Below are 17,132 nucleotides of genomic sequence, written 5' to 3' on the forward strand. Positions count from 1 at the left end.
AATCTCAGCGTTACTGAGCTCTGCTAAAGCCTGAATAGACTGATAAATCAATGTGATGATCAGTTATTAATCTCAGTGTTACTGAGCTCTGCTAAAGCCTGAGTAGACTGATAAATCAATGTGATGATCAGTTATTAATCTCAGTGTTACTGAGCTCTGCTAAAGCCTGAGTAGACTGATAAATCAATGTTACGATCAGTTATTAATCTCAGTGTTACTGAGCTCTGCTAAAGCCTGAGTAGACTGATAAATCAATGTGATGATCAGTTATTAATCTCAGCGTTACTGAGCTCTGCTAAAGCCTGAATAGACTGATAAATCAATGTGATGGTCAGTTATTAATCTCAGTGTTACTGAGCTCTGCTAAAGACTGAGTAGACTGATAAATCAATGTGATGATCAGTTATTAATCTCAGTGTTACTGAGCTCTGCTAAAGCCTGAGTAGACTGATAAATCAATGAGATGATCAGTTATTAATCTCAGTGTTACTGAGCTCTGCTAAAGCCTGAGTAGACTGATAAATCAATGTGATGATCAGTTATTAATCTCAGTGTTACTGAGCTCTGCTAAAGCCTGAGTAGACTGATCAATCAATGTGATCAGTTATTAATCTCAGTGTTACTGAGCTCTGCTAAAGCCTGAGTAGACTGATAAATCAATGTGATGATCAGTTATTAATCTCAGTGTTACTGAGCTCTGCTAAAGCCTGAGTAGACTGATAAATCAATGTGATGATCAGTTATTAATCTCAGTGTTACTGAGCTCTGCTAAAGCCTGAGTAGACTGATAAATCAATGTGATTAGTTATTAATCTCAGTGTTACTAAGCTCTGCTAAAGCCTGAGTAGACTGATAAATCAATGTGATGATCAGTTATTAATCTCAGTGTTACTGAGCTCTGCTAAAGCCTGAGTAGACTGATAAATCAATGTGATCAGTTATTAATCTCAGTGTTACTGAGCTCTGCTAAAGTCTGAGTAGACTGATAAATCAATGTGATGATCAGTTATTAATCTCAGCGTTACTGAGCTCTGCTAAAGCCTGAGTAGACTGATAAATCAATGTGATGATCAGTTATTAATCTCAGTGTTACTGAGCTCTGCTAAAGCCTGAGTAGACTGATAAATCAATGTGATCAGTTATTAATCTCAGTGATACTGAGCTCTGCTAAAGCCTGAGTAGACTGATAAATCAATGTGATGATCAGTTATTAATCTCAGTGTTACTGAGCTCTGCTAAAGCCTGAGTAGACTGATAAATCAATGTGATGATCAGTTATTAATCTCAGTGTTACTGAGCTCTGCTAAAGCCTGAGTAGACTGATAAATCAATGTGATGATCCATCCCCCTTAACCCAAGATTGATGAGCGGATTAAATGATGATATGTGGTAGGTTTTAAAAAATCAATAAATAATAATAAAAAACAGGATCAAATCAGAAACTGATCAGTGATCAATGGGTCAAAGGGTGATGTCTGTAATAACAGGTATATATATAGTGAACTGATAACCTCGGTGTTTCTAATAAGGTGGCCAATGGATGGAAGTACAAGGGAGGTGTTTCTAATAAAGTGGCCTGTCAGTGGAAGTTCAAGGTTGATGTTTTGAAGTGGCCAGTGAATAGTAAAAAGCACAGTAAACCTACACCATTTGTGCACACTATGATGAATCCAACAGATGCTTTGGAACAGCTCACTCTCCTCAAAGACACGTTATGCATGTCAGTTTGTCAGTTTTTTCCTGTTGGCAGCAAAACACGGTGGACTTGCATTTATAGCATTTCCTATGTTCTGCATTCGGAAAAGCAGGTCTGAATAGAGCGCACGAAACATGCTCATTCCCTGCACATTAGTTTCCTCATCTTCATCTGGCAAATGCTACGATTGTTTCTTAAGCTGTGAGATCTTTTTGGCAGTTGTGCGTGGTTTGTATAACCGTGTTGAAACAGCTGGGTGCTAATCATGGCTATCTTTCTCCTAATGGGCGCAGTGCATGATTAACGCTTTAATGAGTAACACGCTTTCACTGTATAAATATGGAGAAATTTGTAATGTCACTGTGGGTGTGTATATAGGTCAGTTCGTCCATGCCTCTGGAATGATATAGAAACAGTTATATAGAGTAATTATACAGAATATATCATCTAGCACTGTATTTGTCAATCCATGTTGTAATATACACACACACACACACACACACACACACACACACACACACACACATATATATATATATATATATATATATATATATATGTTCGGAACAAAACCTCATGTTTACCATGTCCAAGATGGTAACTTTACAGGAGAAGGAAAAAACCTTCTTTACTTTACATGTCAATCAATGGAGCCAGACTTTTTTCCCAGGTCATTTTGGACCATTTCCTTTGGTCAGTTCCTCATTAAATTTATACACCATGTAAAGGGCAACAGACATTTTTAAATTATGTTAAAAACTGAAAAATGACAAAAATTGAGATATCTAATGAAATGGTTCTCTTATGTCTTATGTAATGTCTCCTTATTTCCTTCCCTCCTTAGACACATTTAAATCGGCCCCAGAGTAGTTGATGAGACTGCATGTCCACATTGGTCATAGTAAAATGGATCTGCATATGGAATTGGAGCTTTTAGTGTTTCCTATCACTATGTAAAAGAAGCTCTGTGTAGATTTTATTATTGTTGGATGCTCTGTGTTAGTTTCTGAGAATCGAACTCGCATTGCTATAGAAAAGTTCATTATTGATTTGATCCATCAGAGTAATAATAAAAGGCCACTGACGTGTGAAGTATATCGCAGCTGTTGGAACAAAACCTTATATCTCCAAAATGTTAACTTTACAGGAGAAGGAAAAACATTTTTAATATTGAATGGAAGTTACGGGACTTCTGAAGCCTTTATGGTGCTCTATTCATCACAATTGACAAAAAATGGAAATTCAAAGTTAAGTTCCAACAGAAGCAATGTTTGTATGCAAATGTTCAAAACAATTCACTCTTAAAAATAAGGTGTTTGTTGGGTGATATCATAGAAGACCAATTTTACCCTAAACTACCCTAAAAACCTTTTTAACTACCTTTATCTACCTTTTGGGTGGCACTTTGTATAGTAATTAAAATAAAATTGTTATACCATGCTTTGGCTTTGTTAGATCAGGCACGCCCAGGCCACATTTATATAGATATTAACAATTTCCTTTGAATCAGGTCTTTTCAATGAGACAGAATGCTGAAGTCTGCAGAGCTGTGACCTGAAAGGACCCGAGTCTGACACATGTTAGATTTTGTTCTTTGTACGTCCAAATTTATTTGAAAACACCATTGAAAAATCATTTTATTTACACTGAAGAGCAGATTAAAGGCATAGATGAATCTTTAAGGCCATATTTTTGCCTCTACTTTAAAAGCTTAAGTGGCGTACTTACCATGTTTAACTGATATTTACCAGAAGCAATATGATCAGACATTTACACAATGTGAAAGCTGCAATAATGCGATAATTCAATTTCAAAGCTGCTGTTACACAGCTTCCAACAGGTTTAGTGCCCATGACAGGGGTGGGTGCACTTTTAAAGACAAAGGTGCCACAGAAGAACCACTTTTGGTGCCCTCAAGAGCAGGTAGAAAGCTATGGGTTACAGTAATTTGATTACTTTTTCCTGTAACAATGTAATTTTACATTCTTGTAATCACAATACAGTTACCGACTTAATAAGAGTTACATGACTTTCATTACTCTTACATCTTTAGAAGAAGAAGATTAGTTACATGTGATGAATTTAAATCATATAATATCTGATTATGCTGTCCATGTCTGTCCTGTTATGCAATTTTCATGTATGCAACAGGTGACTGTGTGAGCCTATCAAAGCCTCTTATCATGCTAATGTGAAACTGATGGATAAAGATCTCCTGGCTGAAGAAGAGACAAACCCAACCTCACTTAAACAGACCTGACACGACTTTCATTAAAGCTCTGTAAGCTTTAAATTTCCTTCAGACAGATGTTATTTTGAGGCAGCTGTTTTGCGACTGTTCTATTAATTGAACCCATCATTTAGCAAAACTGGCTGCATCTTCTTCTTGGTTTTTCTAAATGAATGAAAATGAGGTTGAGTTTCCCCTTGCATGGTTGGCTGAAGCAGTCTTTTGAGAGTAACACAGAAGTAAAGTAGTGCGAGTGAGAGCACTTTTTCCTGTGAAGTAAAGAGCAATGTAATCCCATTATAGTTTGAGAGAAGTGACTAGTAACTTGTAGTGACCTTCTTTCAACTACAGTTTTAAATTGGTGCAAGAATGAAGAAGCTTTGTAATGTTTAAAGAACCTTTTATGGCTCATCCTTTTGATCTAAGAGGATATATACTTTAATGTTTATTTCACTAAAATTTGCAAATCCATTTTGCAGATAACAAAAAAAAAAATTCATAATACTCCACTGTTAGAAACAAAATTACTATGCAGGTACATCATTCATTCATCAAGGTACAAACAATGTAAGCATACCCTCAAAGGTACAACAGTGGTTTTAAAGTCCATACATTTTTTTTAAAGTCCTTTTAGAATGAAGCATTTTGCATGACTTTACATCATATACAGTCATGGGCTGGAGGTTAGGGGTCCAGCCTCGTGACCGGAAGGTCGCCGGTTCGATCCCCAGAGCCGACAGCACATGACTGAGGTGTCCTTGAGCAAGACGCCTAACCCCCAACTGCTCCCCGGGCGCTGCGGATTGGGCTGCCCACCGCTCCGGGCAAGTGTGCTCACTGCCCCCTAGTGTGTGTGTTCACTAGTGTGTATGTGGTGTTTCACTTCACGGATGGGTTAAATGTGGAGGTGAAATTTCCCCGTTGTGGGACTAATAAGGGTCTCTTAATCTTAAATAATGCAGCAATATGGAGAAATCAGTGGAATTCTCTATTAAGAGTGCATATATGGGGATGGAAGGAAATATAATCAGAAGGGATTTTTTTAGCTGTGCCTGGGTTGAGAGTGGATATGAAAAATTCAGGCGTAAAGATGAAGCAAGAGTGAGTGTGTGCCAGTGTGTCATCGTGTGTGTGTGTGTGTGTTTCTCATAACACCCTGAGGTGGCAGTAAACACTCTGGGAGCGTCTGAGCATGCATAGCGTGCCGTGGTGGCCCCGCCCTCCTGGCACCCTCTGCCAACCGCAACCACCTACGGGTGAGTCGCGTCCTCTATGACCTGCCGACCCCTCTTTCCCTCCGCCTGGGCTGACAGACCCAACATCTGGCAGGGGCTGAGCCCAGCCCCAGCCTCGGAGCTTCGTGTCACGACAGCGAGTGTAGCGGCTCCGTTCAGGGCAGGAGTTGAAGCAGAGTGCATAAGGTCTGCCTTGATCAGGCAGAGAGACAAAGAGAAAGATGTGAACTGAGCGTGCCCTGGGACGACGGCCAACTGATGTACATGCGCAATCACAGAAGAAAGAGTGAGAGACAGAAAGACAGAGAAAGAGAAAGTCAGCTACTGTGAGTAAAGAAAAACACCTTGCAGGTCACAATGAGGTTGAACGGTGAATTAAACTTGAACTCTTCACTCTCAAAGATAAGTGTGAATAAAAGCATAACAGAAACAAAAACATCAAGATCTGAGTAACAAGGAAGCTGCAATACTGTCAGAATTCAATAGCAGAGGTGCAGCTAGAGTTCACAAAGTCCTTCAACATCAACACCTCCTATACTTTTAAATGTGAAGGGTTCTTTGAGGAAACAGAAGTGGTTCTCCAAAGAACCTTTTTTAGGTAGTGTGGAAGCTGCAATACTGTCATTTGTCATTTGATTGCAGAGCTACAGCTTGAGCTCAACACCACCCTAGAGCATCAATACCCACTCTTGAAATAAAGGTCCCAAAACAGGTTCTGTGAGGAACCAAAAGTGTTTCCTGACTTTTTTCGGATGATGTGAAAGCTGTGATACTGTCAGAAATCGATTGCAGAGCTACAGACAGAATTTCACTTTGTCCTACATGAACTAAATTCTTAAAAACAAAAGTGCCAAAAAAAGGTTCTTTAAGGAAATAAAAGTGGTTCCTCAAAGAACCTTCTTTGGGTAGTGGCAAAGTTGTGATACTATCAGAATTTGATTGCAGAGATACATACAGAATTCTACTTTATACTACCTTAACATCTACAACTTGAGTTCTACACCATCCTAAAACATTAATACCCACTCTCAAATTAAAGGTCCCAAAAAAAGGTTCTTTGAGGAATCAAAAGTGGTTTGTGGCTTTTTTTGGTGGTGTGAAAGTTGTGAAACTTTCAGAATTTGATTGCAGAGCTACAGCGTGACATCCGCATCATCCTGTAACATCAACACTCACTATGCTTTTTATAATAAAGGTGACAAAAGCTTTGTTTGAGGAAGAAAAAGTGGCTCTTCAAAGAACCTTTTTTGGACACTGTGGATGCTGCAGTACTGTCAAAATTCAATTGCAGAAGTATGGCTTGAGTTCTCCATTGTCCTAAAACATCAATATCTGCCCCTAAAATAAAGGTGCCAAAAAGGTTCTTTGAGGAACCACTTTTGTGCACTTTTTTGGTCATTGTGGAAGCTGCAACACTGTCAAAATTCAATTACGGGTTTGATGTCTATATTGTCCTGCAACATCAACAGTCACTCTTAAAAGAAAGGTGTCAAAAAAGCTCATTTGATGAATCAAAAGTGATTCCTTACCTATTTTGGGTACTGTCTAAGCTGCGAAACTTTCAGAACTTGATTGCAGAGCTACAGCTTGAGTTCCACATTTTCTTGCAACATCAACACCTACTATGCCTTTCATAATAAATGTGCCAGAAAAGGCTATTTGAGGAAGCAACAGTGGTTCCTCACAGAACCTGTTTTAGGTAATGCGGAATCTGTGATGCTGTCAGAATTTAATTGCAGAGCTACACACAGAGTTCCATATCATCTTAAAAGATCAACAGTCACTACAGAGAAAGGTGCCATAAGGCGTTCTTTGAGGAAACACTTTTGGATCATCTCAGAACCTTTTCACAATGGCCATAAAATTGAATTTTGAGTGTATATGAAAGATCAGGTGCAGTTGTCATGTTAGCATTATGATAACAGTACCTGAATCTCAGCGTGATGGTACATGTTTCCAAATTTCCAAAAAATTCAATGTTACTCCAACCTAAATTTGTTACGTTGAATGAGATTGTCACCATTCTGTCAAGCTTTTTTCTATGAAATAACATTTTTGTAGCATGGAAAGGTCAATTTATACATTATAGGTTGATTTCTCAGTCAGGGATTAAGTCTAGTCCTTGACGACATAGTATTCTGAATGGAGATTCTTTATTGTGCACAATTTTTTTATATTAAGTACGCTACTTAAGTACGCTTTTGATTTAGCATGGCCTTCTTTATGAAGAGATACATGATTAGAGTTTCCCACCTCTTCCTCTTTAACATCTCATTGCTCACTAGCAGCCCCACACAGAGACACTATATTTCAGAGCCAGCAGCGCCTTTGTTAATCTGATAAGTGATTTCTGAAATATGTTTTGACGTTCATTTCCGGTGGGACAAATAGAGCTGAACAAATTCTTTACGAACAGCTGTGTGTGCCATAGATCCCAAAAGTTTCAAGCCAATCTATTTACATGTTTTTCCTAGAACTGTAACCCAGGCACCATTTACGAAGCTTTATTTTTAACCATCTTCATGCTTTAAACGGCCAACATATTGTTTAGATGCTAGTTTTAAAACTTACAATTTAATAACAAATGATTTCACAACTAATATAAAACAAAAATATGTATGTTTTGTAGTAGTGTGATAGTTGGGCCAACTCATAGATCCTTGCAGTTTGAGCGCAGCACATATTAAGGCTATTAATCCCTTTCTTAACCTTGATACTTATTATTCAATAACTAAAAAAAAGACTAATACATGCAGTTCTGAGAGTAAGATGTTTAAATGTAGTCCCAGAGAAGGATCTTGAAAGTCTTTGCACATGGACGGCACATGAAAATCATTTATAAAAAAGGGGAAACAAACAGAATGAAGGAATAGTTTGAATATTCATGCATCTGGGAATGAATATGCAGTAAACGTTGATTTGCTTACTTCAAACCATGCCCTAGTTTCAGCCAACTGGCCTAATTATTATCACAATTAATCAAAGAGTTTGACTTACTGAAAGGCATCATAACTGCTGTCAACAGAATTGATCCATAATTATTAACCCGACCTTATGGGAACGTTCAAATAATCTATCTTGCCCTTTATGTTGACACACCTGAACTGCTCTATTATCATTTAATTCAAGTGGCGGTTTTCCACAAATCTCCTTATCACTTCTCGCTAAGAGTGTTGTGCTCACTCGGCTGTCGCTATGTCAGGTTAATGAACTGCATCCGATTTCTTAAATAAAGCAATAAAAGAGCCATCAGCCTATTCCTGAGTATGCACCTCCTCTCAGCAAACACACTATGGCCTCTGTTTAGAGAAGACACACCCAGCTTAAGAGCTGTATGTGTATTGATAATTAGGCCGTAAACACTAAGGATATAAATCAATTCTTTTTACAGTGAGTTATATTGTGGAAAAGTAGAAACAGTAATAATAATCACAAACATGATAAATCCAAGCCCACTTATAAGGACAAAGGCTAACTGGGACGCAATGTTACATTGAACAGCCACTTTATTAAGTGCACCTCCTTTTATCTGCATTCATTGTCTGTTTTATCAGCTCCACTTACCATGTAGGTGCATGCTGTAGTTCTACAGTTACAGACTGTAGTCCATTTGGTTCTCTGCATATTTCCTCAGTCCCCTTTTTCTCTGCTTGTCAATGGTCAGGACCACAGGACCACCACAGAGCAGGTGTTATTTGGGTGGTGGATCATTCTCAGCCCTGCAGTGACACTGACGTGGTGGTGTTGTGTTAGTGTGTGTTGTGCTGATGCGAATGGATCACTGTGTCCACTCACTGTCCACTCTATTAGACACTCCTACCTTGTTGGTCCACCTTGTAGATGTAAAGTCAGAGATGACGGCTCATCTGCTGCTGCACAGTTTGTGTTGGTCATCCTCCAGTCCTTCTTCTGTGATTACAGGACACTGCCCACCGGACACTGTTGGCTGGATATTTTTGGTTGGTGGACTATTCTTGGTCAAGCAGTGATACTGAGGTGTTTAAAATCTCCAGAAGCACTGCTGTGTCTGATCCACTCAGACCAGCACAACACACTCTAACATGCCACCACCACGTTAGTGTCACTGAAGTGCTGAGAATGACCCACCACCCAAATAATAAGGACTTCTAAGGGTTACACAGTAGCTGGAGGTGCAGTGGAAGACTGGATAAGAACTTCTATGGATTAAACAGAAGCAGGAGGTGCAGTGGAAGACTGGATAAGAACTTCTATGGATTAAACAGAAGCAGGAGGTGCAGTGGAAGACTGGATAAGAACTTCTATGGATTAAACAGAAGCAGGAGGTGCAGTGGAAGACTGGATAAGAACTTCTATGGATTAAACAGAAGCAGGAGGTGCAGTGGAAGACTGGATAAGAACTTCTAAGCATTAAACAGAAGCAGGAGGTGCAGTGGAAGACTGGATAAGAACTTCTATGGATTAAACAGAAGCAGGAGGTGCAGTGGAATACTGGATAAGAACTTCTATGGATTAAACAGAAGCAGGAGGTGCAGTGGAAGACTGGATAAGAACTTCTAAGGATTAAAAAGAAGCAGGAGGTGCAGTGGAAGACTGGAAAAGAACTTCTAAGCGTTAAACAGAAGCAGGAGGTGCAGTGGAAGACTGGATAAGAACTTCTAAGGGTTAAACAGAAGCAGGAGGTGCAGTGGAAGACTCAACGATAGACTAGAAGTTTTAAAAGTGAGAGCTGCCATCAACACCTGAAGCAGCGAAGACACTGAAATAGAAGAGCAGACGAGAGGCCAGGAAGACAAATGAAAAAGAGAAAAGAGGAAAAAGTGGAAATGAAGGTAGGTAGAGAAAGAGAAGAAGGGAGTAGGGAAAAGGTGGGCAAATGAGAGATGAGAGATGAGAGAGAGAGAGATAGAGAGAGAGCGAGAGAGAGATAGAGAGAGAGAGAGAGAGAGAGAGAGAGAGAGAGAGAGAGAGAGAGAGAGAGAGTGCTGAAAGGTCCTGGATGGCGTGAGAGGAGAGGGCAGCTGTGTAGAGGTGTGGAAAGTGCTGCTCTGCTCATCTCAGCTGTGAAAACAATCTCTCTCACACACACATACACACACACACACACACACACAGTGAGCTGTTGATGTGTCACTGATAGAGTTCTTTATATTCAGTGAACAGACGTAAGAAATCTTTTATCATTTATATATTAAACCATGTTAAATTCAATTTATACATTATGATTCAATGCAATAAGTAAAGCAACCTTACAACAGAACACTTGGTAACACTTTACAGTACCTACATGTGTGTAAAGCATTTATAGCATATTCATGAACCATTCAATAACAACCCATCACAGTTACACTACCATTTGAAACGTATATAAAATACCTTTGCTAATGACCGAAAGGGCTATAACATAATGAACCGAAAACACGGTCAATGATGTTCCGCTTAAACGTCATGTAGTTAAGGTTTATTTATTTATTTATAGATAAGCAAATATTATCCTTAGCCTTCCGTGACCCAGGAGGATAAGCGGCTTAGAAAATGTGTGTGGTCTTTTTTTTTTTTTTTTCCACAACAGGCCTCGTCACAAAGCAGCTTTACAGAAAAATCTGGATCCAAGCCTCAGTGAGCGTCGTCATGAGCTTCAGCGGCAAGAAACAAAGAGAGCAAGAAGAAGAAACCCTGAGAGGAACCAAGACTCACAAGGGGAACCCATCCTCCTCTGGTCAACGCCAGATAACAAACAATAACACAAGAGCAACATGAGCAGAGATTACGGGGGGTCAGTTCCATTTACGCCCGAAAATGATCTGTGTACTTTGTACTTTTTTACACTTCATTGTACACTAACCTGGTACTGAGCGGCGTTTCTACTTAACACTGGGAAACTACATTACAGTTTAGTGTAAATATCCTGTCACAAATGTTTATGACTCTTATTTATCAGTTTAATAGTTAGAACCTGTTTCAATGTAAGTCACTTTGATTGTCTTGGTACATTTCTTCACCTTTTCACCCCAAATCATTAAAAATCACTTTAGAGCAGGGTTCTTTAATTAAAATTCAGTACGGTCCAGTTAGAGAAAATTTCCTCAGGCAAAAGTCCAGAACAAAGTAATGTCTGACTTGCATTATGATTCAGTGCATTATGCTGTGTACTGAAGTAGCTTAGTAGGAATATCAACATCTTATACAGTCAACAACTGACTGCCAAGTCAAATAAAGTACAATTCAGTCATATTTCAACATCCATCATGTGTTCTTGATGCAGCAGCACATATACTAAAATCAGAAGGATACAGACAAGACCTCGATAAACCCCAGGCTAATTTTGCATATTTGATATTTTTTAATATAATAAGGAGCCAGCAGGCACTTCAGAAGTCATGTCCATTCCTATGCCCTGCGTCTACATTCAGACAAACTCTTCTGGAACATTGGGCTCCATTCACCGATATTCCCATAAGTTTTATCATAAGTTTGTTCTTGAGAAAAGGTCCTAAGAAAAAGTTTTAGGCCCAGTCCCATTTCTCATTTTTACCCCTACCCCTTGTTTTCGAGTGTTGCCCCTTGTTACTGAGCTACAGGGCAGTGGTTGAGATCTTCCTCTGAAATGAGACCCTCTAATAAAAGAGCATCACTTCATTAACAGCTACTAGGGCCGCTCTGTAGGCGACCCTGCCCGTCTGCAGGGACAGCAGAAGATTTGTTGTCTGTTTTCTCTTTTTAGAGCTCGCCATGTTAAGTAACTTCTCCCTGACTCACTTCTCTGACTGCTCTTTCTTGCCTCGTCCCTCCCATGTGTGTGCATATTAGTGACCTCTGCTTTGGAGACTATATCTCACACTTTCCTGATGATGACCTAGAAACTATAGAAAAAACAAAGTATTGCATTAAGCACATATTTCCTATCAATCATTAAAGCTTTATGATCATAAACATTTTGGACAATAATGAATAGAATTTGGATCATAATCATAGGCTGAGTAAATCTGTATGTATTTATGGTTATATCATGTACACTAAACATCACTGCATTTACGTTCAGTTCTTTATATTATATGTTTGTTACTCAAACTTTCTTAACAAATGCACGCAGTACTGTTTTTAAATAACCCATAAATGTGTCATAGTTCACGTAAAACATTACAAAATATTTAAATTAAGAAGTCTGAGAACAATTTAATGGCTAAGAATGGATTTAAGACAGTAAACAGATCTATGTCTCAGTCGATAGGACACATCAGTCAGTGGAATCATGCATTGAAGTCACTGGGAGTCGTTATTCTCAGTTATTTATAATGACATGCGTGGAGAGCGGACTTGCTGAGGATTTGGGGCTTTCTGTCTGAAATCTAACTCTTATAGAAGGAGTGAGAGGGTAGCTACACTGTCTGGACAAAAGGACTGGGACACACCTCCTAATTATTGGGTTCAGGTGTTTCAGCCACACCCATTGCTAACAGGTGGATCAAATTAAGCAGGCAGTAGAATGGGTCGTACTGAGGAGCTCAGTGACTTTAAACATGGAACTGTCATAGGATGCCACCTCTGCCACATGTCAGATTGTAACATTTCTGTCCTGCTAGATCTGCCCCGGTCAACTGTAAGTGCAATTATTGTGAAATGGAAGCATCTAGGAGCAACAACAGCTCAGCCATGAAGCGGTAGACCACTCAAACTCACAGAGTGGGAGTGCCGAGTGCTGAAGCACACAGTGTCTATCCTCAGTTGAATCACTTACTAAGGCATTTCAAGACATTTTGGACAATTGTGTGTTTCCAAATTTTTACAAGACAGTAGTGCGTCCTGCTATGATGTACGGTTTGGAGACTGTGGCTCTGTCTAAAAGACAGGAGCCTGAGCTGGAGGTGGCGGAGATGAAGATGCTGAGATTTTCGTTGGGAGTGACAAGGATGGACAAGATTAGAAATGAGCAGATCAGAGGGACGGTGAAGGTGGAGCAGTTTGGAGATAAAGCCAGAGAGGCCAGGTTGAGATGGTTTGGACATGTGTTGAGGAGGAATAGTGGATATATTGGGCAAAGAATGTTGGAGATGGAGCTGCCGGGTAGAAGGAGAAGAGGTAGACCTCAGAGAAGGTTTATGGATGTAGTGAAGGTGGACATGGAGATGGTTGGTGTGAAAGTAGAGGAGGCAGTGGATAGGGCAAGATGGAGGCAGATGATCCGCTGTGGCGACCCCTAAAGGGAGCAGCCGAAAGAAGAAGAAGAAGTGTGTTTCCAAATTTGTTTGGGGAACATTTTAGAGTAGGCCTTTTCTGTTCACAAAGCAAGGTCCATAAAGGCCTGGCTGGTTGAGTTTGGTGTGGAACTTGACTGCCCACACAGAGCCCTGACCTCAACCCCATTCCACACCTTTGGGATGAACTAGAACATTGATTGCGAGCCAGGCCCTTTGTCTAAAATCGGTGTCTGACCTCACAAACGCTTTTTCTGGACGAATGAACAGAAGTTCCCACAGACTCACCACAAAATCTTGTAGAAAGCTTCTCAGAAGAGTAGAAGCCGTTACAGCTGCAAAGGGGGACCAACTCCATATTAATGCCCATGGATTTATAATAGGACGTCATAAAGGCTGTAGTGTTCAGGTGTCCCAATACTTTTGTCCATATAGTGTTATATGTGTTGCGCTGATGTAGCATGCACAGTAAATAATCAATGTGTGTGGGGCCTGCCACATAAAAAGCAGCACGGCAGTTTTTGAGACAAGACTGCAGTTCAAAGAAGTTAAAGACGTAACGTTATTATATAAAGCCTATTCCATAGATGTAAACATTGCAAAGGAGTTACAGAACATTTGATTCATCCAATTCATTGAATTGATTCAGCTGATTCATGACAAGAGCAGGTTCCAAAGAACAGTTCTTCACAAATCGGACACTACACACTGCTGAACAAGAATTTTTCTCTGCATATTTTGCAAATATATCAGCATACAGTAACATTATCACCACTGTGTTGCCTTGTGCTCATGTAATTGCATTACACCACTCATATTACATTGGTACTAATCTTATTGCTCCACCAAAGGCGATGTTTTTATATTTTGGTGATCTGCCTCAAATGTCATGTAGAGTGAGGTTAGGCATTATTAAAGGAGAGCTTATGTTAATGCCTTGATTTTATTAGTAGCATAAAGCCAATGATTAACTGATGATTTGCAGCTATTCAAAACAGATATTACATGAAAGGGTTGTCCTTCATTTGAAAGGTGCTCCTGAGTTCCTGAGAGGTGTTTATGATAAGGAAACCTGAACTCACCCCAGAGCATGTCAGGTGAACAGCATAAGCTGCCATGGTGACGTATGCCAGTAAAAAGATCACAAGACAGAAAATTCCGGTCTAGATCCAAGTCATTTAGTGCCTAATTACTTTTCATCTCCTGATAAGGTTTTTACTGCGGGTAATAGTCATTAATTATTTATTACTGTGTACAGAACGACTTCCAAGTTATACAATCTTTTCTACTTGATGGTTGTTTTTATTGCTGGATCACTGGGTGAACAGAGTCTCTGTACTGGCAGCAGGTTTAGAAATCATTGTATGAGTGTAAGTATGCCCTGCATGTCCATTCAGTCAAGTATAGCAGGGTGAGCCTAGATGGACTTTATCTTAACATAGAATAGACTTGATTTCAATGATTTGCTACATTTTTTGGTGTTTTATTTCTGTCCACTCTCCCACTTTTACATTTACATTTTACATTTATGGCATTTGGCTGACGCTCTTATCCAGAGCGACTTACAATTTGATCATTTTACACAGGCAGGCCAAGGCGGTGTTAGGAGTCTTGCCCAAGGACTCTTATTGGTATAGTGCAGGCTGTTTGCCCAGGTGGGGATTGAACCCCAGTCTACAGTGTAGAAGGCAGAGGTGTTAACCACTACACTAACCAACCACTTTTATACCAAAAACAGTTGTAATTAATTTTTACATGAGCATTTTCCAATCTGTTTCCATCCCTTAAGCTGGTTGTTGTTTGTTTCTGCACCTTCCTATTGGACTGACACATGTAAATGAGCTCTGGTCTCATTGGCTGCTCTGTATTGTGCTTCATTCAAAGAGCGGTCCAGGCTGAAACCTCCTTAGAACTGCAGTGTATGTGAGAAGGGCTAAACTGTGGAGGCTGAATAGATGGATATACTATATTATAGCATTTTGTAAATGAGTGAATTCAAATTGGGTCATTTTTCCATATGTGTTATGCATTTCCATATGTGGACTGTACTGCATGGGGAGGAAATGGTATGTTCTGAAATGTTGGCATTGTTTGCATACGACGGCACATTGAAAAAAGCAATGACAACTGAGTTTTCCATGAGATAAAGCCCTCAGCCTGTAGCTATCAGGACTATCTTCCCACTCACAGCCATGAAATCAAACCAACTCAGAGAGAAAACATGTAATCTGCATTATTAATAATGTTTGATGCTAGAAATAAAGGTGGAATTAAAAGCATCAGATTAAAGAATGGGCAAAAGACACATTACAATTAAGCTTAACTTGCCTAACTGCTTGGCAAAACAGGTCTAGTATTACTGAATGGCTGGGAAAGTGAAAAGAGAAACATGAAGACGTTCTAACAACACTAAATGATTTCGAATGAACAAGTAGTTACTTTATCATGAAGGCACCATCTAATAAAGTCCATCAAGTCATGATATATGAATACATAGCCTGAAAGTTTATGTTTTAGTTAGGATTCACAAACAAAGCAACGGAGCTCCAGTTGCTCCTCTTCTACCTCCACTGCTGAGGGGTAATTCCTCCCCCAAGGCCAAAACATATATTGACAGAACATCCAGATCTCTGAATACAGTGTGCTCCAAAAATAGCCCAACACTGGATATTAGCCCTGAGGGCAGCACTAATGGCTTGTTACAAAACTATAAACACATCCACGTAGAGCTCCACCCTGGGGTTGCCTCTCTCTGTAGCATCTCAGGTCTCTTCCGCCACCATCCAGCACCACATGTCCACAGTTATTATACGTCAGCGGTTGATATTTCAACTGAAATGCTATCTGGAAGAGACCTATGCCTTGTGGCCAAAGAGCAGTGAGTCATAGGCCATTATGGTGGAGTTTGCTATAATGAATTACTGCCATTGGGCTGATATTAATGAAATGGCAATCTTTTCTTTCCAGCCTTTCTGGTTCCCAAGGGTCCTATTTTAGCCCTTGCTATTCAATATGTTGTGTTAAAGTCGATCTGTAGAAAATATGAGCAAATCGTTTCTCTCAGAAATCAAACCGAAACAAAGGATGCAGATGTAGAGTATGCCTGCAATTATCTGATGATCAGTCATTATTGGTGGGGTGATTAGGTTAAGCGTGAACTCGATGATGAGTAGTGAATCTAGGGGAGGTTACTAATTATAGTCAAGTCTGTAAATGTTTGTACAGTGACGAGATTACTGCTATTTACGTTGTCTGTCACATCACATTGGAACTAAAAATAAATGATAAATATGAGGTCAAAGTGAAGACTTTAATTAGTTTATATTTGCTTCCAAACTGGGTGAAAATCCAATTGGTTACCCAACTTTTCTATGTCCAGGTATGTGCTACTCCTATTTCACTTGCAAGTATGCAGAGTTGTAAGTACGATCTAGAGTTGATTTTATAATTTGATACATTTTATAATTTTTTAGAATCTCTCAGAAGAAGAGTTTAAAGAGCTGCCAGTGAAACAAGCCATCATTAGGCTACAAAAATCTAAATAAATGCATTTGAGATATTGAAATGTATTAGATATGATTATGCAAAAGAAAGAAATAAAAGCTTTAGCGCAGGTTTTACCAGGGAGACACCAGTGTTACCTCACCCATCCTCTGACCAATCACCGGCCACCTCCTGTCTTTAAAAGGACTAGGCTTACATGAATGTTTCAGTGCTTTCAGGTGCCGACATTTGGATGTTCCCATCCCTCCGACTCGCTGCCACTAGTTTGGTTGCCCAGGGAGTAGATTATGTAC

This window comes from Pygocentrus nattereri, chromosome 2, assembly GCF_015220715.1.
Source record: "Pygocentrus nattereri isolate fPygNat1 chromosome 2, fPygNat1.pri, whole genome shotgun sequence".
NCBI lineage: Eukaryota > Metazoa > Chordata > Actinopteri > Characiformes > Serrasalmidae > Pygocentrus > Pygocentrus nattereri.